Here is a 24,440-nt window from a genome sequence, read left to right on the forward strand (position 1 = left end):
CTCTCATGGCCAAAGGTGGGATCCTTCCTTGGGAATCATTCATTTGAATCCTGAATCCAGAACACAAAAACAAAGCAAGAAACCCCAGTATACCTTCCAGTCCTATGTGGCTGGGAAGATGCAGAGGAATGCATTGGATGTCATCAGCATCTTTGAGGTGCCCCTGTGAACATGGGTCCAAACACAACCTGGAAGCCACATCAGTGGGGCTGCATGTTGAATGCTGGAGCAACGCTTCCAGGGCTGCACCACAATTGAAAAAGAGGGTCTCAAAGAACAGCACAATTTCAAACATGAGCTTCTAGATCTAACTATCTCCTAATTTAAGTGTCTCTGTCAGATTTACTGATGAAAGTTATTCATATGGTGAGTTTGTGGTGAGAGTGTGGATGTGAATACAAATATTGCGGTGTTTCACCTGCAAACTGGATAACTCATCTGTATACTCTGTTTCAGGGGATCACGATTTAGAGCTGAGCAACTACATTTGCATGACAGCTCTGCCCTTCTGCTATTGAACATTCGTTCTGCAGGAGGAAGGGTACATGGTTTGATTTGAAAATGGAACGGCTTTGAGCCAAATGAGACACTGTGATGTGTGCCAAGCTTGGATGGCTTGGTGGAATTAGTAAGGTGAGAATGACAAAAATAGCCTGCAATATTTTGACATCGGAAACTTTCCGAGAGCTGCCAAACCTCTCATCTCTACTGTTGAGTCAGTCACAAATTGCATTTATGTTGCTCCCTGCAGTGCTCGCTGTCTAAATCTGCAATAAAACTTGGGGAAGTGCTCAGTGGCCACTGAGCGGAGCACATATCAGCCAGACCCATCAGCCCAAACGTCTTTCTGTCTCCTCTGGAAAGGAACAATCTCAGCTGGAAAATGCCTATGGATGGCACGGGCTTGTCAGTATCAAACAGTGTCAGAAATCTTTTGACCAAGATGCTGAGAAATGGGGAGAGTTTTTGAGAAGAGAGCAGCACATTCCAGAACTTAGAGGTGTGTGAATTGGAGTGCTCAATACTCGGCTGGTCTGGTGAAGCCAAGGCTGCTGTGTCGAAGTGTGTGGGAACTGTTGAGTCCTGGCCTGAAGCACTGATGGAGCACCTGGGGAAAGGAGCCCTGGGAGCACAGGTGGAGGCAATTCAGCTGTGTGATGGGAAGGTCTCTTAGACCTCATTTGAGGGCTGACTGCCACTGGGGAAGGATCTCTGGTTGGAGATCCCTCCTTGGTAAAGCTTTCCCCTGCGAACCTGGAATCTTCTGTTATGGGTGAGCAATCTTCTTCCCTTCCTTTATAGCACCTCCCTATTGCACCAGTCCTTTTGTTATCACACCTTTGTTGTAATGCCTTTCTCATTGTATTAATCTGTCCAATTGCTACACCAAGTGACATACAAAGGCAAGCATTTACTAGCTCACTGTATCACTTCCCCAGTGCTAAAGATTTGTAGGTGTGACTTTAAGAAAAGGCTTCATACCCCGCTGGGCTTTATGAGGTGCACCACAATGATCCTAAAGACCTCAGCCTTTTCTTCACTCTGTTTTTGCTGTTACTTATGACTTCTGTCTCAGGATATCACCCTCTGAAAGAGAACTTGGGACCCTGTGATTTCAGAACCTTTGTGCAGACATCCGCCTGGGCACTCAGCATTACAGTGCTTGCTTTGCCTCACTTCACCTTCCTTGAATCAAATGTCTCTGTTTGTGCTGTCTTCGCTGGGCCATTGGCAGGCTTTTTGATCATTAGATCGTGTGGCAGACAGCATACCTGCAGAGTCAGGGCCAGACTGCCAGCCAGGGCCCTTGGGTCTCCCATTCTCCACCTTTTAGAGAGTGAGGAAAAGTGACCTGATGAAAGCAGTGGTCCCAGCACAGAAGAGAATCTGTTGAAGGGATCCCTTAAGTGGCTGCTGAAAGGGATTATTTATTTACTTATCTAAGGACTGAAAAAGATGACTTTCAGCTTTTATCTTGAATAGAGTTGGTGCCAGTGCTTGATGTTTGACAGCCAAAGCTCGAGGTGATGGGAATGTGGTGGAGAAGGTGATGACCTACCTATGGCTGCATCAGCAGGGAAGAGAATCAACGCTGAGAGAATATAAGAGAAGTGGACCATTCATTGACATCGGAGCCCAGATATGATGGCAGTTAGCTTTCAAGTTTTAGGGAGAGAAACTGCACCTCTGCCTGATGGGGTAGGTGAGGCCGCCCTGCTGTTCACAGTGGTTGTGTTTTGTGTGGATGGGGTGAGGTTGGTAGGCACCAAGAAGAACTTCAGGTTGGATATTATGAAAACTTTATCTGAAAGAGTGGTCAGGCAGTGGAATGGGCTGCCCAGTAGTTGGCTCACTGTTCCTGGAGGCATTCAAGAAACATTCAGATCTAGTATTAAGGGATCTGTTTTAGTAGGGTTACATTGGTGGCAGGTGGATGGTTGGATTGGATGATCTTGGAGTTCTTCTCCAATCTTGGTGATTCTATAATTCTCTTCCGTGGTGGTTTGTGAGGAGGATCAGGGTGTAAGCTACCTAATATGCATTTAGAAAACAGCATATTTGAATTAGAACTGGTTAATGTTCAAATAAATCATGTCTGGACCAGAAATCCAATGAGAGTTACTGCTCTAGAAGCATGAAATGGAGTCAGTTCCTGCTGTTAAAAACTCATTTATTATTATTATTATTATTGCTAGGATTCTATAGCAACTCATGGGTGGTTAAGGTTTTACTTCTTTTTATATAGTCATAGACTCACAGTATCATCAAAATTGGAAAAGAACCCTAAGATGACTGAGTCCAACCCCAGCCCACCCTCACCATGCCCACTGACCACGTCCCTCAGTGCCACGTCTCCACTGTTCTGAAACACATCCAGGGATGGTGATTCCAACACCTCTCTGGGCAGTTTTTATTTTTTTGTTCCTTGTAAGCCCTTCCACCTCTAGAGAGAGCCACAGGGACATTCACTGTGCAGCTTCCATTTCACCAACGTTGTAGTCTCATTCCCACAATGGCTGGGATATTTTGTTGAAGGCATATTTAAAGGTAAAACAATTACCGAACCCATCAGCAGTAAGAGGTTTCCTCACCACGTTCCCATCCCATAATATGCAGCTCAGAGTAAAAAAAGGTCACAAAATACCCATTGCTCATCACAGTAAGTCTAACAAATAATTGGCTAGGAGTAATGGGATGAAAATGAGAGGAAGGGATAGTTCAGCTGGCTGCCAGAGAAGCTTTCCCTAGAGATCAATTTTACAGGGGAAGAAGTTCTGGGATGGAGATGATTGAAACTTCGCATGTTCAGAGATGATCTGGAAAAATAATGGAGTTATCGTGTCAGTGACCCAGCCTAAATATCCTCCTGAGTTTGCTGGGGAAGGATTTTTTTGTTGTTGTTGTTCTTGCACATCATATGGAAAAAATACATCATTTTGGGTCAGCTTGGAATGTTTTCATTAGGCAGATAAATACTGTGCTTTATTTTTGAGCTATTTGCCTGGTTTATGTGCGTCTTTCGTGCTTGATGCTGGCCACTTTTACATAGGAAAGACGCAATTTAATTTAAAAGGAAAAGAAAAACCAACACGAAATTAAAGTGCTCCTGCATTTCCGTAGCACAGCATTTTCATTTGGAAGGTGTCTAAATGGAACAGTGGTATATTTCCAATTTCCTCTATTACTGCATGCACAGAACACTAGTTGAATTCAGTTAAAAACGAAACGTAGTCTCATTCACTCTGAATCTCAGTTTATTAATTGCATCTTCTCTTTTTCATCTCTTTTTTTTTTTTTGTCTTGCTGTACCTGAGGTGCTTAAAGCCAGACAGAATTCAGATGCCAACAGAAAGCTCCAGACTGCTACAGAAGAAGAAAGGAAGACAAGAAGAAAGAAAATGAGATGGGATTTTCCTTATCTCCTGCTCGCTGTGGGAACTGCTGAGCACATGCTGTAAACTGGAGCAGCACGACTCGAGTCGGCTGTCAGCAGCAGGTTCAATTAGGGATGTTTTACAGCCCGATGGCAGGAACAGAGAGAACTCGATGGGAGCCATTTATTTTTTGATGACCTGATGTCAATCAAATGGGAATCAAATTTCATCCCAGCCCACTGTTTAAAAAACCTCATGGTTAGTCCAATAACCAATGACTGGCAATGGCAGACCCACACCTCTGGCAGTGGTTTGTCCCACCTGTGCTGGCTGCCTCCCAGTGCAAACTTTTTGGCTTAGCCTGCAGAAAGTTAACGCTCCCAGTCTCCTGCAACCACAGCAACAGATCCACGCTAATTTCTTTTCCTGAAAGATATATTTTTCATAAATTTCATTTTCAGCGTTTGCAGCGTGGGCTCTTTCCCAAACAAAGCAGCCAGCGACTGAGCCTGGGTTTATTGCCTCCACAATCCAAATTGCAGCTATTATCGCTATCTACAACCTGCAATTATCCTCAGCTTGCGTGTTTCATTTCTTTATCAAAACATACTTTGTGCTGATGAGAGGTGATAGACTGGCAGCTCGGGAAGCCACGTCTGCTCTCCCAACAGCAGCTGTGAAGGCAGAGAGCAGAGAGCAGCCCCTCACACATGGCAGCAGCTGTGTGATTGCTGCAGCATTCAGGGACACAGAACGTCTCATCGTGGTGAGGGGAGTTCTGATGCATCTCAGTTCATCCTAAGATCAGGTCTACCTGCTTTCCTCTGCTTTACACTGTGCAGAATGAAGGGAGCCCATCATTTCATGAATTATTTTTTTTTCTTTTTCATGGCCCTGCCGTGTTATCCATTCTTTGTTCTGCCACAGAAGTTTTTGTTTTCTGTGCCATGATGGGGATTGATTTTCCCCATCCCTAAAGATCTGCAGTTTGCCAGGCTGGGGGGTTCTGCCATGCTGGGGCTGCTGTGCAGCTGCATTTCCTGGGAGACACCAATTTCATCCAGCAATCCCATCTGGGTGAAGTAGAATTAAAACTTAATAATAACAACTTCGGTCACTGGGCAAGTCTGCAAATTGAAATGGCAATGAGATCTGGTACGTGCCTTCAGGAGGCTCAGTGACTGCTCACAGGGGAACCAACCTGAAATGTTTGGCTCTAATCCGCATTTCAAAGTAGCTGTGTTGAGAAATGTCCATTCTGTTGCAAATTAACAATGCCAGTCTCAAGAAGGTAAGCTACTTTGTCCCCATCAACTACCACTTAATTGGAGGCTGAGGATGACCCTGTCATGGCAGTGGAAGGACAGCTGTCTGCCTTCTTCATTCCAGTGGGTAAAACACAAGATGGGTATAGAACCATAGATATAGAGTTGTTTGAGTTGGAAGGAACCCTTAAAGGCCATCTGGCCCATCTGTGATGAATGGGGACACCCAGAGCTCCATCAGTGCTGACAGTCCCATCCCCTGACCTTGGCTGTCAGCAGGGATGGGGTATCCACCACCTCTCTGGGCAACCTGAGCCACTGCCTCACTACCCTCATTGTAAAAAACATTTTCTTTATATCCAGTCTAAAAATCCACTCTTTTAGTCTGAAACCATCTCCCCTCATCCTATCACACAGATCATACTGAAGAGTCTGTCCCTTTCTTTTGTATGGCCCCTCATTAGATACCAAAGGCTGCTCTCCTGCAGCCCTTCCCTCTCCAGGCTGCACAGCCCCAACTCTCCACCTGTCCTCATAGAGAGATGTTTCATCCCTCCTCTGGCCATGTTCCTGCAGTTCCTGTCTCTCCTGCACATGGTACACCCCATTTGGACACAGACCCACCATGAAATATGGGGCTGAGACGTGGATCTGTTCTACACTGATGCAGAACTTAAGTGCCTGTTGGGTGTTGGGATGCTATAATTTTGCTTTCCAAGCTGCAGGTGCTGCAGACATTCCCCCATTTTTTGCTTAAAATGGAATTAAAATTTTTTGGTTTTTATCACTGAAGTGGAATAGTTTCATTTTTCTTTCTTTCTTTCTTTTTTTTTTTTTTTTTCCAGCAAGAAAACTCAAAAAAAAAAAAAAAAAAAAAAAATCTGCTTGAATTTGGATCACATTGATTTCTTTTTCCCACTTTTTAACTTGGTAGTTGAACTGAAAAATCGATTGCTCACCCAGCATTGCTCCCTACACTGTCCAGGTGTAGAAACTGTTGTTTCTGTTCGATAGCAGGTGCTCAGTAATTTGATCAAATGAATGCCAGGGTGAGAACAGGTCGTTGCCTTTTCTAACTCATCCCATCTTGCCTGCAACCCCCCAGTGCTGCAGGGGAGACCCCAGAGTGCTTCCTTTTCCTTCATGCTGTGTGCACCATGTGGAGTATGGAGCCAATTTAGATGGCAATACACAATAAGAGCTTGGTTTTGATCCTAATGGCTGGTGGTGGTTTTCTAAAGTATGCTTCAACATCAACATAAGTTTTGTTGGACACAATAACCAGTTCCCCTTGAGAAGCATTCTGATAGTTCCTGCCTCATAATCTCGTATAATAACAGTCTCCAAAGGAAAAATGTTGTCACTAAATGTGAAGTGCTAATGACTGTGATGCTGTGTCATAATAAGAAACAGAAGAGAAAAACAACTTTGTCAGTGGCACGTTTCCAAACAAACAGCTCCGCTGGAAAGAAATGAGCTGTTTGAGCAGTGCAGTGCCTGAAAGAGAGGGGAGGGAAGCTGATAACTGACAGGTTAGTGGACAGGGCAGAACGATCAGGTCAGCCAACCCTGAGCATCTGGAGTGTGCATGTTTTGTCTCCTGCCTCTCCATCACGGACAACGCATCGTTCCTTTCAGGCTTTCTGAACCATGCTACCTCCTGTGTACCCTCAGTGGTGGAAATATCCACCCAGTTCCATCACAGCTGTCAGATATGGAATGTTTTCCTGTCTGGTAGGTCAATGTCTGCTTTTTGTAGGATTCTCATTGTGTGTTTTGCTACAGCATCACTGGAGGACGCTGGACACCCAGCCCAGATTTGGGTGTCATTGCTCTCTCAATGCTTTTGCTGTACAAGGGATCATGCAAGGAGCTGAGAACAAATCCATCATGTGGTAACAGCAGGAGGAGCTGGCAGCTGGGTCTAGGGAAAGCTTACAGCAAGCTAGCTACAACTCCTGCCTCCTCCCTTGACCTCCTCCAGCCCTGGCCCTGCTTGATACTTGCTGGGCTTTAACCAAAATGAAAAGTCTGCCTCGTAAGACAGCCAGAAAGAAAAACTGTCAGCAAAATAATAAAAATATCAGAAGGTGAGAGCAGGCATGTGCCAGCAAAGCAAGCGCTGTCTTATGCCCTACAGTCAGGGTGTCTGTGGGCTCTTGTATGGGATTAAAACTGTCCATCTTCGCAATGGATGCTTGGAGTTTCTGTCCTGATGGGTCCCTGGGGGGTGACGGAGGGCTCTTTTTTCCATTTTCATCTAACAGCTGCCGGAGGTGGCTGCACCAGTGATAAATCCTGACTGTGCTGCTGCAGCCTGGCAGGGCAACAAAATGCCATAGGGCTGAATGTGGCCAAACGCTGCTGACTGGGGTGGGGACAGCGGTGCGCTGAGGACAGGAGAGGCAACCTCTCACACCTCATTGCATCTCATTGAGGCTTTAATTAATGATGCCTCCAGACCCCAAACTGGATCTGAAATCATTGCCAGGAGGAGTAAACATGCCCAGGTTCAGGAGATGCTCAGTTGCAGCTCTGCAGCATCCGCTGGGGCTGCAGGACCTCCTGCACATCTGCCAATGGGAGCTGAAGGTCAGCCAATGACTTGGAATGGCATCAGTTATCCAGAGAGGTTGAGAAGCCTCCATCCTTGGAGGAGATCAAAGCCTGACTGGCCACGGTGCAGGGTGACCAACTAGAGCAAGGAGCTGAGGTGATTTCCAGGAATGCCTCCAATTTCTGCAATTCTTATTTTCTCTAAAAAAAATGAGGCACTGCTGACTGGGAAAGAGGAAATAATGCTCTATCTTAAGTAACGTTTAGAAAAACACTCTTTTCCTCAGTCATTCATTTATTTTTATTTCTGCTAGATGTTACTGCTGCTCTCATAAATAATTCAAACTTTGTAAAGTCTGTTGTATTATTTAAAGCGGTACATATTAATCACCTTTAGTGCATTCTAGGGCATCAGTACCACTTTTAATGAATTGTAAAACACTCTTTACATGTACAAATAGGATTAACTGTAATTTGCAGGCTAGCCCTAACAGATTCAGTATTCCATAGATCTCTGCAGTCTATTTGTGTCTAGTTATTCAAGGAAAATATTCGTTTCCATTGATATTTGAACAGCATATGTCCCTGATGTACGAATTTGGAAGAACCTGAAGCTTGAAATTCAGTCTTTCCCACATACCAGACTCCTGGATTGTTTGTGTATACACACTGTGCTGAGTTTTTCTGTCCACAACAGCCCTCATATAAGTAGGTAAATGAACTTAAAACATCTGAAAAACCCCTGGGAAGGGAAGGGAGGGGAAGGGAGGGGAAGGGAGGGGAAGGGAGGGGAAGGGAAGGGAAGGGAAGGGAAGGGAAGGGAAGGGAAGGGAAGGGAAGGGAAGGGAAGGGAAGGGAAGGGAAGGGAAGGGAAGGGAAGGGAAGGGAAGGGAAGGGAAGGGAAGGGAAGGGAAGGGAAGGGAAGGGAAGGGAAGGGAAGCCCCCTTCTTCACCCCAAGATGGCTATATGCAATGTACTGAAACTCCTGTGCTTCCCTTGCACTTTGCCAGTGCCAGTGTTTTTAATAGGAGCCTTACTTGTGGCCGAACAATCTGTCACCATTTTTTTGTCTTTAACTCACAGTTCGGTATCTGTAATACTTCATAAACAGAGCACAGGATGAGACTATTTTAATTAGCTGTGTCGTAAAAAGGAGAGCTTGTAGTGTCTCGGGAAATGAGTAAATATACATGTATGTATTGCTTTATTATAAAGAGGTTCTCTGCATCACTGGCTTTATTGCTGTTTAATAACTTTAAAAAATGCAATATGGGAAGCCTTTCCTCAGTGCACAGAAGTAACCTCTAATAACTGGAAAACAGACAGATCCTTTTGGTTGCACAGTGGAGAGAAAAGCGTCTGGAGGGGATAAACCTCAATATTTCTATCTGCTCAGGGTTGCCAAAAATGAAGGATACCTGCAGTGCTGAAAGACTTTTCATAAATTAAGAGTGATTGAAATTGTTTATCGATGATTTTCAAGATAAAATGATGAAATATCTATGGCATATTATTATTTTTTTTGCTGTGTGTATGCTGGTATTTAGCAGAGGGCACATATCTGATTTCCTATTAATTTGTAGTGAATGGTATCTACCCAAACTAATATCAGCATAGAACCTAATAATGAAGATAAGTAGTCAAAATATCAGAATGTTTGATTTTTTCCTTGTATTCTGAAATAAACACTGTAGGGTCTTTCTCATCTTGATAATAATCAAGTAGATGATAACAAAGTTGTAATACATAACAACATATGCTTTTCGTTTGCACAGCTTGAAGCACCAACAGTAAATTAAAACACACCTAGCCTATATTAATAGTTTTCCTCAGGTGAAGGAGAGGCCATGTGCTGTTGATGGTATGCACAACTTTTTGCCCAGCCAGGGTTTGCCATTTTATCAGGAGGTGGAACCAGACAAACAGCAGTGCTTCATTACCACAATCACAAAGTCCATGTTTATGATCACTGATAATGCTGCAATGCAACTGCAGAAACAGCAGTTGTTTGGTCTTTTCCAATATTTCCATCTTCCTTGGGCAAAAGTTTCGGGACGTTTGCTGTTGCAAGTTCCATGATAAAATAATTATACATATAATTATTTACAATTCTATTCTGTAGAATCCTAATGCCATCATTTTAGCATTTGTGCTTTCATTTGCATAGCGACTTGTCTCTAATTACCCACCTCAAGCCATTCAGAACCTACTTCCATATAAACTCCAGTAACACTCATGTAAATTGTGGCTGTGTTTAGTGATCCATGGAGGACCTTCTCAATGGGGAAAACAGAAATCTGCTCTCTTTATAGGGTCGTGCTTTGGCTTGCTGCAATCACCATTCACATGGGATGTGGAAATCTTACCATGATTGGGCGCAGCTCTTAGTCACTCTGTTTGCCCTCCAGATGATGTTTAACTATGAAGTGTTTATGGATTAAAAAATACCTACATGGAGAAAAGATTGACTATATAGTGTTATCACAGCTGTAGGTTAAAATCCTGTAAGCACACATCCCAAATGTCATTTTATCTCAACAGAAAATGGAATAATTTTTGGAGAGTGCCCTATAAGTAACATAGCAAACATTTGGTTTTCAATGTGCAACGTAGATGTGATTTCTTAGTATTTGGGCTGAAGTATGCTGAACTCCATCCCAAAAAGCCCTGTCCAAGAGGTGATCATACTCAGCATTTCAGTGCCCTGTCCTGCTCATTAGACTCACTAAGCCTTTGCAATAAAATGTCAAAGTGTCCAGATAGGCCGAACATTTGCTGCTTTGTCTCAGTGGATGTGTCCAGGAGCCTTTTTGTATGCCTTTTCCCTGCCTGATTGACAAGTGCAGAAGCAAAGGCCGGTGATAATAGCACGTCTGGCAGAACATAATGCTGTATCTGATTTGCAGTGTGAGTTACGGGGAACGCGGCCTTTGGCGACACAAAAAGATCTTTTCTCCTTAACTTTATGACTAGTTTTGTTAAAAGATGAGGCCTCCCCAGCTGAAGTCCTGCTGAGAGCAAGTTTTAATCAGCAGTGGCACTGACTTGTTGGAATGGCCTCCCTATGCCTCGTGTGGCAAATGGAATAGGGGTCTTCCCTTGCAAGAGAGAGCGAGCAATCACCTCCCAAAACAAATGAAAACTAGGAAGGATTAATTAGCCTTTAAAATGAGGACAGGAGGTGATCATGATTCTGGCTGCCATGCAGGTGGTTCCACAAGAAAGACTAGGATGTGAATCCAGATCCTAACCCCAATGAACACAACTCTAGGTCACGCAGTGTGAAAACACCCCGCTGGGAGAGGGGGAAGAAGCTTTCTGCTCTCATGACAAAAGGTGAAACGTGACTCTGATTCCCCATTTTGTCTTCTCCTGATCATTCACTGCTCTGATTTCCTGGTGCATGCCCATATGGCAGTCTCCTCTTTGAGCTGCACTGTGCCAGTCTCCCACTTTTTATAAATGATATATTAGAAATTTGACAATTTTCTAATATACTCGGGTATTTTTTGCTGGACTTTTCTGCTATAGTTTTGCCTGTGAAGCTGGAAAGACATTGAGTTCTTGGAGAGTGCATAGAGATGGGGAACAAAGCTGGGAACAAAGCATGTCTGGAGCACATGTCTTATAGGGAGTAGATGAGAGGGCTGGGATGGCTCAGTCTGGAGAAGACTCAATGGAGACCTCATTGCTCCCTCCTGCTCCTGAAAGGAGATTGTGATGAGATGGAGATTAGTCTGCTCTCATGTAACAGCAATAGGATGAGAGGTGATGGTCTCAAGATGTGCTAGAGGAGGTTCAGGTTAGTTATTAGGAAACATTTATTCTCTGAAAGAGTGGTGATGCAGTGGCACAGAACCCAGGGAATGGTGGGGTCACCAACCCCAGAGGTGTTCCAGAACAGTGGAGATGTGGCATCGAAGGACATGGTCATTGGGTAATGTTAGTGATAGGTGTGTATGGGAACTGCTGAATCATGGCCTGAACCTCTGATTGACCACCTGAGGCGAGCAATGAGTCAGCCATGGGAGCACAGGTGAAGGCAATTCACCTGTGCCACCAGAAGGGGTGGAGCCTGGCTCCATCTTTCCTAGACCCATTTAAGAGCTGACTACCATTGGGGACAGATCTCTTCCAGCAGTTAACTCCTCGTGGAGAATATTGTGAGCCTAAAGCATTGGTAAGCATTTTCCATTTATTATCTTCCTGTTGCGATGATCTTACTTAGCCTAACTCTCCTGTATATTTCTTAATTATAACATCTATGTATTCATTGATTGTACATAGGTGGGACCTGATGATTTTAGAGGTCTTTTGCAACTTTAATGATTCTATCACTTTATGACTTTATGTGGCAGCTGAACTGTTATTTTTGGCAAACTCAGGGATGGTAGCAGTAGTCCAGAAGCCCTGGACAGCACAGATATGGAAGGAAAAGCAGATGTGTTTGGCTTTGCAGAGGACCTGTGATTTAAGCTCTATGTGTAATAAAAGCAACACCTTCTCAGAAAGATCTAACGCATTCTCCTAATAGCCTTTGTCCCTGTCTCACTGGGATGAATGCACATATACATCACAGTCTGGTTTATGCAGGGATATGTTCCAGGCAGCAAATTGAACTCTTCTTTGTCCACCACAGCCACCAGAGCTGCTGGCCTTTTCAGTTCTCAGAGAGATTAGGTTGAGAGAAGAAATACACCCTGTAGCTTGTTCCTTGGGTAGAATTGCTTTTTTGCTGAATGCAATACATTATAGGACTGAAATTCTCCTGCAAGATGATATTTCTCTGAATGTATTACCTCAGAAGGAGTTAAGGACAGAAAAATATCTCTATTGCCTCTGTTGATCCCAAATGGCTGTGAGGATGCTCAGATACATGGTAAAGGACTGTCCCAGGGTTTGGGGCACCTATCAATGGTTATTTGTGGGGATGGTACGTGCAGGGAAGGTTCAGGTTGGGTATCTGTATCTGTAAAAATTTCTTCTCTGGAAGAGTGGTGATGCACTGGCACAAGCTGCAGAGCGGTGGAGGTGTTCCAGAACCATGGAGATGTGGCACTGAGGGATGTGGTTGGTGGGCATACTGGGGGTGTTGTACTTGCTGATCTTTTGTGGTCTTTTCTAATCCTAATGATTCTATGATTTACTCCTCACCTTTACCTTGGGTGAAAAGGACTGGCTTTCTACCCTCTGTGTTCAGACAATGGAAAATTTCCCTTCAGTTTTCCACCACTAAGCATTACCTGGACAACACTTTCCTACTTACTGCTTAGTTAAGTGAAGAAAATCCCTAATTAAATGGAAGTAGTGACCAGGTGACTTGTGCTCAAGGGTCAGTGTTCAGGCTGGAAAAAAAGTAAATGGTCAACACTCTCTGGACAGGGTTAGCATCTATGCCTTTTTCCATCAGTTTCTGGTGTAAACTAACTCAGTGATCATGAGGATGCCCAGATACATGGTAAGATATTCACCAGGGGATTTTCTCTTCTTAATTTTACATGCCTCTTTGTGGGCTCCCTCTCTATTATCTAGATAGAAAGAGGCACTCTTGGTTGCTGTTGGTTCAAACTCTTTTGAAACATGCACTTTAGGATGAGACAAATGGTGATGTGGGCTCTGCTGCCTGTGCTGACAGAAGTTCCAGCAACTGTCAAGGGACAGATAGGGAGGCAGACCAAACCCCAGTAACAGCAGGATGTAGGGGCATTATGCACTGACAGATAGCTAGATGCATTGTTAGACTTTCACCATTTTCTCAGAGTTATTACTTCATATTTTCAGCAGACAGCCCAGGTTACACCTGCTTCACATTGGAATGTGTTGTTTACAGACATAATGGATTAAATTTTACCTCCAAATCTGCTGGATGAGAGCTACATCATGGCAATGGCTGGGAAATATTACAGAGCCATCAGCTGCATTGTGACCATGGCTGAAATGCAGCCACCCTTGGAGAGCCACATGACAGCTATTTGACACCGTACAAAGCAAATTAAGAAATAATTATTCCTTAATAATGTCTTTAGCTCGGTCTCCAGGGGAATTTAGGTGAACTCAGTGTAATTACCTTCACTGGAATTTGACCAGAACTTCAGGGCAAGAAAGCTAATTTGTACAGAAAGCAAGACATTATCTCTGTGTTTCACCCTAAATTAAATAGCTGAGGTGACATCTCTGTTATTGCTGGGAGAAAAGGGAGAGGTTTTATCTCCCAAAAATGAAACTGCTCCAGCCTGCAGGTGCCAAGGGGCAGTTCTGCAGGGCCACGGACATGAGCATCTGGTGGCGATCACTGCTTGGGAAGCCAAGAGCCCAACAGCACCAGCTGTGCAGGGGGTGGTGGGAACAGCATGGAGGGTGGATGCTCCAGTGTGCACAGCTGGGGAAGGAGGGGCAGCTCTGTATTGCATCTGTCATTGCTGAAAGCCATCAGTGTCAGAAAGGAGGGCACCCTGTGTTGATCAAGCCCACGTTACAGCTCCTAATGACAACATGGGGGCTATGGGATGGCTGCATGGGTCAAGATCCTAAGGAGAAACTGATCCTCTGTCCCTTTGCCCAAGTCTCCTACTCTCATCTCTCCGTCATGCAGCGCTGCCCTTCTAATGCATGCAGAAGAGCTTCCTTTTGATCAGTTAAGCGAGCAAAAGCTCTGCTGCTAATTGACTTCTGTAATGAAGTGCTATCAGTGATGCCAGGTTTGTGTTTGCTGGATGCTTGAGCTCTACTTTCCTGTCTACCACAGCAAGGAATTCCACTGCTGAACTACACATAGCGTGAAGGAATTCAACCCTTTCCTTGTCTCATTCCTTGTACTTGCAAGTTTCGTTGAAATCTATTGGATTACCATTAGAGAGTGAGCAGCTATTCTCTAAACACCTTCTCTAAGGTATTTGGGATTTCATAAAAACGTGTATCTCTTGCAGTCACCTCTATTTTTCTGCGATCTGATGAACTCTTCAGCTGCTTTACAGACAGAAGCCCTCCCATCACACTGCTCACCCCACTGTGCTTCTCTCTACCTTTTCCAGCTCTTCTGTGTCTCTTCTTTCAGATGGGAGAGACCAGAATTGCATGCAGTATTAGGGTAGAGGTGTATCAGTCCCCTCAGCTGTCTCTCAGTGTGCTCTCTGTAGATGATGATCTCCTTGGGAAGGGGTCTGTGGACTCCTTTGGTAGCATTTGGTAGTGGCTTGGCTTCCCCTGAGACTGGCTGCATTGACTCTCTCCCAGTACACTGCCTTTAGCCACTTCCCTACAAATGTCTGAGGATTCTTTTAGATTTGTGAAGCCAGCAGAACTGCACAATTCTCCAATCTCCTCCTTGCCCTTTGCAGTTGATGAGCAGAGCGCGTCCTATTGCAGGTACCCACACAGGGCTCCAGCAGAAAGGCTTTCTGCTCTGAGCAGCATCAAAGCTGTAAAACAGAGCCAGGGGCTGCAAATTTCTCCAAGTCAGGTTCAGGGCTGGAATCTGTTGGACAAAGCTAAGAAACCTTTATGCTGCCACGTCTCATGATTTTCTAGCACTAGACACAAAGACTTTATGCTGAGGAAAAGCTCAGTATCCATTTCTTGCCCTTGTCTCAGCCCTGCTAGAAACAGAGATGCCAGGTTGACAAATTACCGTTGTATTAATTTAATATTATGTGGAGATTCATAAAGCCCTGACTGCCTCGGTGGAGTCCGTGCGTATCTCTGATGAATGGAGAGTTTCTGCTCCGAAAGAGTTGTCATCAAATGATATGCTTCGGGAATGCAAATGAGCAGTAATGAAACAGGCAGCAGGATGGCTGTGATTGGGAAGTTTGGGGACAGCCACTGTACAGGTGGCTTTGGAGCTGGGGTATGGGGGGTTTGTAATGTCTTCTATAACAAAATATAGGGTATAAAATAGGCTGTAATGGGAGTCCTCTGGGTCAGTAAGCTCCCATGCTGTGTGCTTTCCCCATTCCCCACCCCAGGTTTTCCTCTCCCTTTGTACTGAAGGTGTCCCTTCTGCAGCCTCTGCTGCAGGGTCTCAATGTCAGGAGAGTCAGGTTGAACAAAGGAACTGCAATGTCAGAGCTAAGGAAGGCAATATGTTCCCCTTGTGTTAGCTTGTTTGCTGCCTTCCTTAATTAATTAACTCTACTAACTCAGAGACCTCCTGGGAGAAGCCACAAGTAATTGGGCTGTGTCATTTGCTTTCTAGGATATGCTTACAAATGTTAAAAAAAAAAAAAAAAAAAAAAATCCAAACAAAAACCTTCTACAGCCGTGGGTCAGAACAGAAGTCTCCCTAATGGAAAAAGCTCAGTTGCGACAGCTCCTGGGTTCAACCCATGCAGCACTCACTGTGGGCTCTTGCCACTACACTGGAGCCGAGCAGAGGAGCACCTTGCTAAAGGAGACATTGTTCTGCCCTGAGTGATGCTCTGAGTGATTTATCCCTTTCCTTTTTCTCCCATTTGATTGATGTGAATTCAATTTCCACTTCATCTCATAAGAATATGAGGTGACCTGGGTTTCTTTTCCATGCAGAACCACCTGGCACTGTGTTGGGGCCTGTGTTGGCATCATGCTGCCATAAATGACCCAAATATTCCTACCGAGAAGATGCTTCTACTGAAGAAGAGAAGGTACCCTTCACATTTAACTCATGAGGACTCGAGAGGTCTGTCTGTGGTGTTATTTCTGGGATGGCAGTGCTTCTGGAATGGGTTGGCTGAGGTGGTGTTAGAGCTAGAAGGTTTTGTGCATGCTGTGATTATTTCCTTCAGGGCTGTGCAAGGAGGGAACACTTCCCTGGGAGGGCAGGCTGAGAGCTGGGGCTGTGCAGCCTGGAGAAGGGAAGGCTGCTGGGAGAGCTGAGAGTGACCTTTAGTATCTAATGAAGGGCCAGAAGAGGACAGACTCTTTAGCAGGACATGTGTGATAGGACAAGGGGAAATGGTTTCAGACTAAAAGAGTGGACTTTTGGACTGGATATAAAAAAAAATGTTTTTTACAATGAGGGTAGTGAGGCAGTGGCTCAGGTTGCCCACAGTGGTGGTGGATACTCCATCCCTGCTGACACCCAAGGTCAGGGGATGGGGCTCTGAGCACTGATGGAGCTCTGGGTGTCCCTGTGCACTGCAGGCAGTGGGACCAGAAGGCACTTAAGCATCCCTTCCAACTTGAATGATTCTATCATTCTACAACCCAAGACTGGTCCATAAGGCCTTTGAAACTCATCTTCCTTGCTGCTGTGCAGCTCTCTGTCTGCAGGAGCACATCTGCCTTGGTTCTCCGCAGCCCAGCTGTGAGGTGAGACACAGAGCCCAGGAAGGTGGATCTGCTAGGAAGAAAGCACCTTGCACAGAAAGGTGGAAAGAGAAGAGAACAATTACGATGGCAGCAAAAGGAAATGAACAAAGGCAGTTAGAAATTGATACTAATAACACGCGCTCCCTGAAAAGTTAGCATTTGGAGTTGCTGACTCTTCAATTTGCTCTTTCTTGCATTAAGGATATAATGCAGTGTAATCCAATCAAAATGCTGCTTTGGAAATGTCAGAAGGAACTCCAACAAATGTGCTGCGACGCTCTCCTGAGCTGCCCTGGGGGGAACACAGTGCAGAAAGCAGCTGGGAAGAGAGGAGAGGAGCAGCTCTGTGCTGCATGCATGCACCAACTGCCCCATTCGCCAGGCTCCCTCCTATATCATCCTCTGGTATAGGTGATCTCCAGTCCTTCAAGTGCACAAGTACCATTAAGAGACGCATGTGAATAAACCAGTGCTCCCAGTGATGAATAGAGATGGCTGAAAGAATGCTGTACGGGCCTGAAAAATGCCTGGTTATTTTAACAGCAAGTGAATTAATGGGGAAATGAGGAGTTCAGCTGATAAGCACACAGGTAGTAATCAGCAGAAATGATGACAGCAATCCTTCAAAGGACAATGAAGAGATGCAAAAGACACCCGGGGTATTGCGTGGTGAAAGATATGCAGGGCACAAAATACCTAAACACAGCTTTTGGAAGTACGTGGGATGGATGGTGCTGACAATAACTACAACATCAGTGCGTGTTCAGTGTATGGATAAAATCATCAATTGACTCAAAAGAGCATAACAAACCATGATGGATGATAACTGCCATTATGACTGCATAATTCAGTGTATGAAGGACTGATTCAGTACCTCATTACTCAGCACCTGTGAGAGTCTACCTGCAGAGCTCCCCAGTTCCAGAGAGGTGCTGGGAGACTGGAAAGGACCCAGGTAGAAGGCACCTAATGAGGCAGCCCAGAGCTTAGAGTGCTCATCCTACAAAGGGATGCTGAAGAGCTGGATGGTTTCATCTAAGGAAGGAGGAGTGCAGAAGTGAGCTAATTGCAGTACACATCTACTGGAAGGAGAGTTGCATGGATGACTGAGCCAAACTCAACTCTGAGAAGATACAGCAGGAGGCAACAGTCCTTAGCACAGACAGAACAGTGGGAATGCTCTTCACTTCTTGGTCCTTTGGGTGTGATGTCCAAATCATAGAATCATTATGGTTGGAGAAGACCATTAGGATCATCTTGTCCAACTATGATGAATGGATTCTCTGTATCAATATTCAGAGACCTTTACAAGAAGAATTTCTATGGCTCCAGTACTTAGTGGACATTCATCAGCCTCTATTCCATGCAGAGGATAATTTTTATTACAACCTGAAAAGCTAGAAGGTTAGAATACATACATAAGAATAATTAGGCATCTCCATTGGCTGTGAGCAGCTTGAAAACAAGGACCAGGAGTTTTGTTTTCAGGAGGGGTGATGGGGAAAGGAACCAACAAGTGTAAGAGAAGAGCAGGGGCATAGGGAGGCACAGCAAGGTGAAATGCTGACATGCTGTCACCCTGCAGTCCATTGGCATTCAGCTGGATGGATCATAGGTGGCTGCTGGGCTTCCTGAGCTCCCACTGCTCCACAAATCCCTTCATGCATGAAGCTGGAGTGCTGCTCCCTCTGCCCCATCCCACAGGATGGGGATTGTCCACGGACAGGAGCTTGCTGGCACACAGGTACTGTGCACTGCAGCTCCTTTCAAGCCAAGGTTTGAATATTTGAGGGTGGTAGAGCCACAGGTAATTCCCAGCCTGGCATTACTCCTCCTCCTCCTGGAGCCCATTGCCATCAGAGGGGCTGTGGCTCCATGCAGCAGGGCTGTGCTGGTTCTCTTCAGCCTGCTAGGGCATTGCTTTGTGCTCCAGCAGCTCGTTCTGCAGTTTGTGAGTATGCCTTGCTGGTTGTGAGTAATTTATGTATTTATTATGCCCCCTGGCAGTGCTGTTTTACTAAAGCTGTCCCCTTTTTTATGTTGCTCCTTTATCCCTCTGGGAACAGGACTTATATATCTTTAAAGAAAACAGACTTATTTCATATTTTTTAAATGGGAATTTAAGTGGAGTAATGCAGATGAAGGGGAGAACACAAACACAATAATGCTTTGTATCTTAAATAAAAAATACCTTTCTCAGGAAGGCATGCAGTGGTGATTTTTCTCTTGGGCTTTCTGCAGAAAGTGCTGGCTGTTAAAGGACTTTTCTGTATGTCTCTAACCAATTCGGAGCACATTTTTCCTACGTAGTTCTGCTCTGTGCTAAAGAAGAAGGCTTTCATCAAGTGCCTTTTTGTGTATCCAGATGGTTTCTGCAGGTACTAAACAGGGTTTAAGAAGATGCTGGAGTCTCTTCAGATATGAAGGAAGGGAGAGGGCAGCACAGATGCTCTCAGACACTGATCCTGGTAAATTTCAGGAGGAAATGAGATCTGTGTTATGCCTGGGGAGGGCATTGCTGCCCTTGGGGCTCTCAGCCACCTGCCCCCCCCGCTCATCTGCCTTGGGATCAGGACTGGAGAAAGGATTCCTGCTGCCCATGGCCAAGGCCAATGCTTCAGGACAGCATTGGTATGGTTGTGCACAGGGAAGGGTCTGAGGGTCCCAGTCTGCACCAAGGGGTTGTGGCTGCAATTGTGGACCCACAGCATTGTTTGTGGCATGTGAGATTTTGATGGTGCACAAACCATCCTCCTGATTGATCTGCTGCCCTCAATGATGGTGTTTTCCAGCTGCCAGAGGGACTGGTGGAGCCTGCTGCAGCCACAGCAATGTCAGCCCACAGATGAAGATGTAGGCAATCAACAGGCTCAAGCCCATCTGAACGTTCTCCTGTGTCACGGGATGATGGACACAAGGAGCTCAGCTCTGCCCCACCACCAGCAGGCAGCATTTTATTGCCTGTTCATGTCTGAAGCCTTCTGCACACTGCAGAGCACTTATCACTGACACTGGTGAAATCTGGGGACTGTATCTAAAGGAAGGAGGAGCTCAGTCTCAGCACAAATCCCATAGGATGACAAATGAGAGAACAATGCAGGTGGGAGGTGCAGCATTAGGGATGCACCCAATTTTCCTCCCTGGAGTGCAGATCCCGGTTCAGCAGCTTGTGAACTTCAACAGCCTTTGCTCAGCTCTCTCCCCATAATTTATCACTCCGCTAAGCAGGACTGAATGAGAGCTACAGCAACACTTAGCTCTCAACAGCACCTTCAATCTGAGCGCTCACAGCTTCTTGTAGCGTGCAATTAACCTTCCAGGCACGGAAGTAAATTACAACGCAGGGCTAAGAATGAATCAGAAGCTTGCCTCAAAAAGCGAGGTCTGGGTTCCACCCTCTTGCTGATGCTCAGTCTGAATGCACCTTCTTAGGAGCACAGGGATTCGTGTGCTTTGCCTCTACTTTGCTAATTACAGGACCAGTGTGGTGCCTGTTGCAGACATCACACTCACTCCCTCTTCCCCTCCACACAAGGGTAGCACCTCCGAGCCCTGCTCTGCATTGTTCTGACCCAGAGCTGACATCTTTGTAGGGGAAACAAGACTACAAGCTCATAGCACAGCAGTGAGTCAGGCACATGCTGTGCCCAACACCAAGGTGCAGGGCTGTGCTCACAGACCAAGGGCTGACCTTCGTTTCCAGTGAAGTTTGCATTAAACCCAACAATCCAGCTGAAAGAATAAGAAGTTGAGTTATTTACAAATAGAAATAGTAGGATTGTTCACTAAGAATCAAGGGGACGTTGGCTGAAGTGCTGGGATCTGGGCACAGACCTAAAATAGGTGCAAAGCTGCTGTTGGACCCCAGGTGGAGCCCCTGATCTGTCAGCATGCAACGTGCCAAAAAGGGGCACTTCTGAACTAGAACAGGAAGGGAAAAATACCCAAAGCTTAAGCCTTTGCATCAAAACACCTTATGAAAGAAATCTCATCTCTTTCCAAAGGGAAATCCACCACCCTCACCCATCATGGGAAGTTTTCCTTAACATTTACCCTAATGATACCTTCAGCTGCAATTCCACACTTCTCCATTTCTGAACATAAATGGCAGCATATTTTTTCATCTCTGCAGCCCCATTTAGCACGGTTGCAGCTGGCATTGTGTCTCCCCCCTCAGCCATCTCTTTACTTTCAAGATCAAGGTTCTTCCAGGTGTTTTCACAGACTGATGCCCTCCAAACCCATCTATCTCCTTGGGGGAAGCAGACACGTTCAGGCTCAAGTTTCTAGGCCAAGCCTAGCAGTGCTGCACAGAGCATCCCCTTGTCCTGGAGAGCACACCCATGTCACCCCCAAGATGGAATCCCACCTCTTCCCACCACAACATGGTGCTTAGGGCTCTCTTTGCTGGGTCCCTTGTGATGCTGACTGCTCCCCAGCCCATCTCTGGGCAGCTGATTTTTCCCCTTCCTTCAGACATCCATCGCTGCTCAACTGAGCCCAAGACCTGCTTTGCTACCATGGAAGGATATTAAATTGATTTTATGTGACTTGTTCTTGGCAAATCAAGCCTGCTGTAATTCCCTGCCTTGTTATCTCCCAGGTGCTCACAAGTGGGCTCGTTGTTAATACCTTCTCTCTCTTTTCCAGGATTTCAGGCAGCTGCTGGTCGATAGATCCCCATTTCATCCTTCCCTTTTTAAAGATGGGCTTTGCATTTATTTTTCCGGGCCTCCAAAATTTTATCCATTCTCCACACACCCTCAAAGATAAAAGCCAACTGCTCTAACATTGATTCAGCATCCTTTAAGCACCACAGAGCAAATGCTGGCGGCCCAGGCAATTTGAAACCCTCTAATGTACCTAAGTGCTCTCTCACCCATTCTTCCTGTGTTTCAGAGTAAATTCTTGCCCCTTTGTCACTGAAGCTGTTTGCCTTAACCATATCATTGTCACCAGCTTTTAGTGCAGGCTGAAACAACAGTGGGACAAATCTCTTTGTCTGGGGCACCATCACTCAAGCCATCCTCAGCTCCCTGCAATGGTAAAGGGCCAGGGAAGATCCTCTTTGTCTTTCTCCCAGCACTAGTTTAATTACAGAAAGCTCCCTCCTTAGTCTTTGTGTCTCCTACTTGTTGTATTTCCCTTTGTGCTGATGTCGCTTTGATTCCTCCTTGACCCAACCTGCTCTCTTTTACATCTGCTCTTTGACATGGTCCCCCATAACATCCTTCTCTCCAAATTGGGAAGGTATGGATTTGACCCATTTAATGGATGAGGAAATGGTTGTGAGGTTAAATCCAGGGAGTGGTGGTCAATGGCTCCATGTCTGGATGGAGATTGGTGATGAGTGGTGTCCCCCAGAGGTCAGTGCTGGGACAGGTGGCTCTTTAATGTCTTCATCAATGACACTGACCATGGGACTGAATGCACCCTCAGCAGTTTGTGGATGACACTGAGCTGTGGGGTGCCATTGACAAGCCCAAGGGATGGCATGCCACTGGGAGAGCAAGACAGGCTGAGCAGTGGGTCCAGGTGAACCTCGTGAGGTTCAGCAAAGCCAAGTGCAAGGTCTGCACCTGGGCTTTGCAACCCCCTCTACCAATACGAGCTGGGGGATGGAAAGATTGAACACAGCCCTGCCAAAAATGACCTGGGGGTACTGGTGGATGGCAGCAGGATATGAGCCAGCACTGTGCTCTCACAGCCTGAAATGCCAACCATATCCTGGGCTGCATCCAAAGCAGTGCAGCCAGCAGGATGAGGCAGGGGATCTGCCCCTCTGCTGTGTGCTGTCCAGATGGGGAATGCTCAGTGCAGGAGAGACATGGAGCTGTTGGAGCCCAGAGAAGGGCCACAGAAATGCTCCAAGGGATGGAACACCTCCCTGTGAGGACAGGCTGATAGAACTGGGGCACTGTCCCTCTGTGCTGTGCTGTTGGGTGCTGGCTGTCACAGAGGTGGCTGTCGTTGGAGCTTGTCCCCTTGTGGCTCTGATGGCAGAGTTGGGTTCTTGTCACAGCAGAGCTGCTCTTGCTGTCTGCAGCACTCCCAGGAAAGAGGACAGAAGTGGCACTTGTTACAGTTTTAAAAGTCATTGACTCGTTTTGCTCCCGGCAGGGCAGGAGATGGAATAATAGGAACTAGGAGCAATCAATCCCAGGCTATTAAAAATGGCACTTTGATAGGACCATTACATCAATTAATTCTAAAACGATCATTCAGTTTTAGGACCATGTGTTGGGCTGCCATTTCAGCCTGTATTTCTGGGTTCTCATCTGTCACCCTGTGAGACACACGTGCCCCAGAGATGTCGCAGCCTGGAAGGGAGGGAGGTGTCATGCAGAAGCCCAGCAGTGCTCGGTGCCTGAAGGCTCCTGGAGGGGTGGGCAGCATGGCCCTGGCACAGGCTAATCACATAATGAAGGAACACATATTGTACATCCCTCTGTTATTCAGAGCTGAGATCCCCTCGCATCCCATCCCCTCTTAACGACTTGATGATGATGATGATGATGTGGTCATTAAAGATGGTTACTGGCTCAGGGTTCCTGCACATGAATTACGAGAGTAAAACGTTAAATGGAGAGGTTCAGAGCCCTTGCAGAGCCATCAGCATTTCATGATTGCTAATTAATCCAGGGTGTGATTAACTGTGGGCAGCGTGGCTGCTGCTTTCAGAGCTGCTATGGGTAGGGCCGCTGCAACACCAGAACTATTCTGTGTGGATCCCATCCTCTCCATGCTCCCTGGGCATCAACTCGCACTGCCTTACCATGCAGCTTAATGCAAAGCAGCTGGGCTCTGTGCCTGAGCAGAACCCCTGCCTGAAACCCTGGTGATTAAGTCCCTTTGTGTGACTGCAAGTGAGAAACCCCTGTTCTGGATCACTTGCCTCTGGGTCACAGGGGACTCCTCTCTTTGCAATCCAAAAGCTCCTTTTTTCGGCAGTGCGATGCACCTCCAAACTGGGAGTGTCTCACTGGTCATCAGGATCAGCCTGAATTTGTTTGCATAGGGCAGGATGCAGGTGTCTGATCTCCCCATATCCCCCTCCATATCCCCTCCATATCTCCCCTATGTGCTGGCTTTGGAGGGATATGCACACCAATACAACGTGGAACCATCAGCTCACTGCTTCCGAGGGGCTCAAAGGCAGAAAGATTGCAGTGGGGTTGCTCCATGCTGAACAGCATCACCCAGCTCTGCTTGCTGCAGGAAAGGAGGGGCAGACATCTCTTGCAAACCCCACGTCCCCCGGGGTTTCCTAAGCTTGGCTATAGATCTTTGTATTTCCTCGTCTGTAATATTTATGTCTGACCTTTGCCACTCAGACATGTGTGCATGAGCTATGGAGGAAAAAAACAATGAAAGATTCTGAGACCTCCTGGGCGTATGGCATTGCAGATGTCTACCAAAGTGCTATTGATTTCTCCAGGATCCCCTCAGGTCAGT

General features: G+C 46.0%; 2 long non-coding RNA genes across 2 annotated transcripts; both read left to right on the forward strand.

Annotated features, from left to right (window-relative positions):
• Window positions 1-951: 951 nt before the first annotated feature.
• Window positions 952-5,332, forward strand: LOC116228310 (uncharacterized). The gene is made up of 3 exons (XR_004166746.2): window positions 952-1,273; window positions 1,984-2,199; window positions 3,816-5,332. It is a non-coding gene; the product is annotated as an uncharacterized LOC116228310 (long non-coding RNA).
• A 6,505-nt stretch (window positions 5,333-11,837) lies between these two features.
• Window positions 11,838-20,870, forward strand: LOC149915505 (uncharacterized). Its single transcript, XR_016472074.1, has 3 exons — window positions 11,838-11,877; window positions 16,221-16,318; window positions 16,933-20,870. It is a non-coding gene; the product is annotated as an uncharacterized LOC149915505 (long non-coding RNA).
• The last annotated feature ends 3,570 nt before the right edge of the window (window positions 20,871-24,440 follow it).

This window comes from Phasianus colchicus, chromosome 18 (assembly GCF_987193195.1).
Source record: "Phasianus colchicus chromosome 18, bPhaCol1.hap1.1, whole genome shotgun sequence".
NCBI lineage: Eukaryota > Metazoa > Chordata > Aves > Galliformes > Phasianidae > Phasianus > Phasianus colchicus.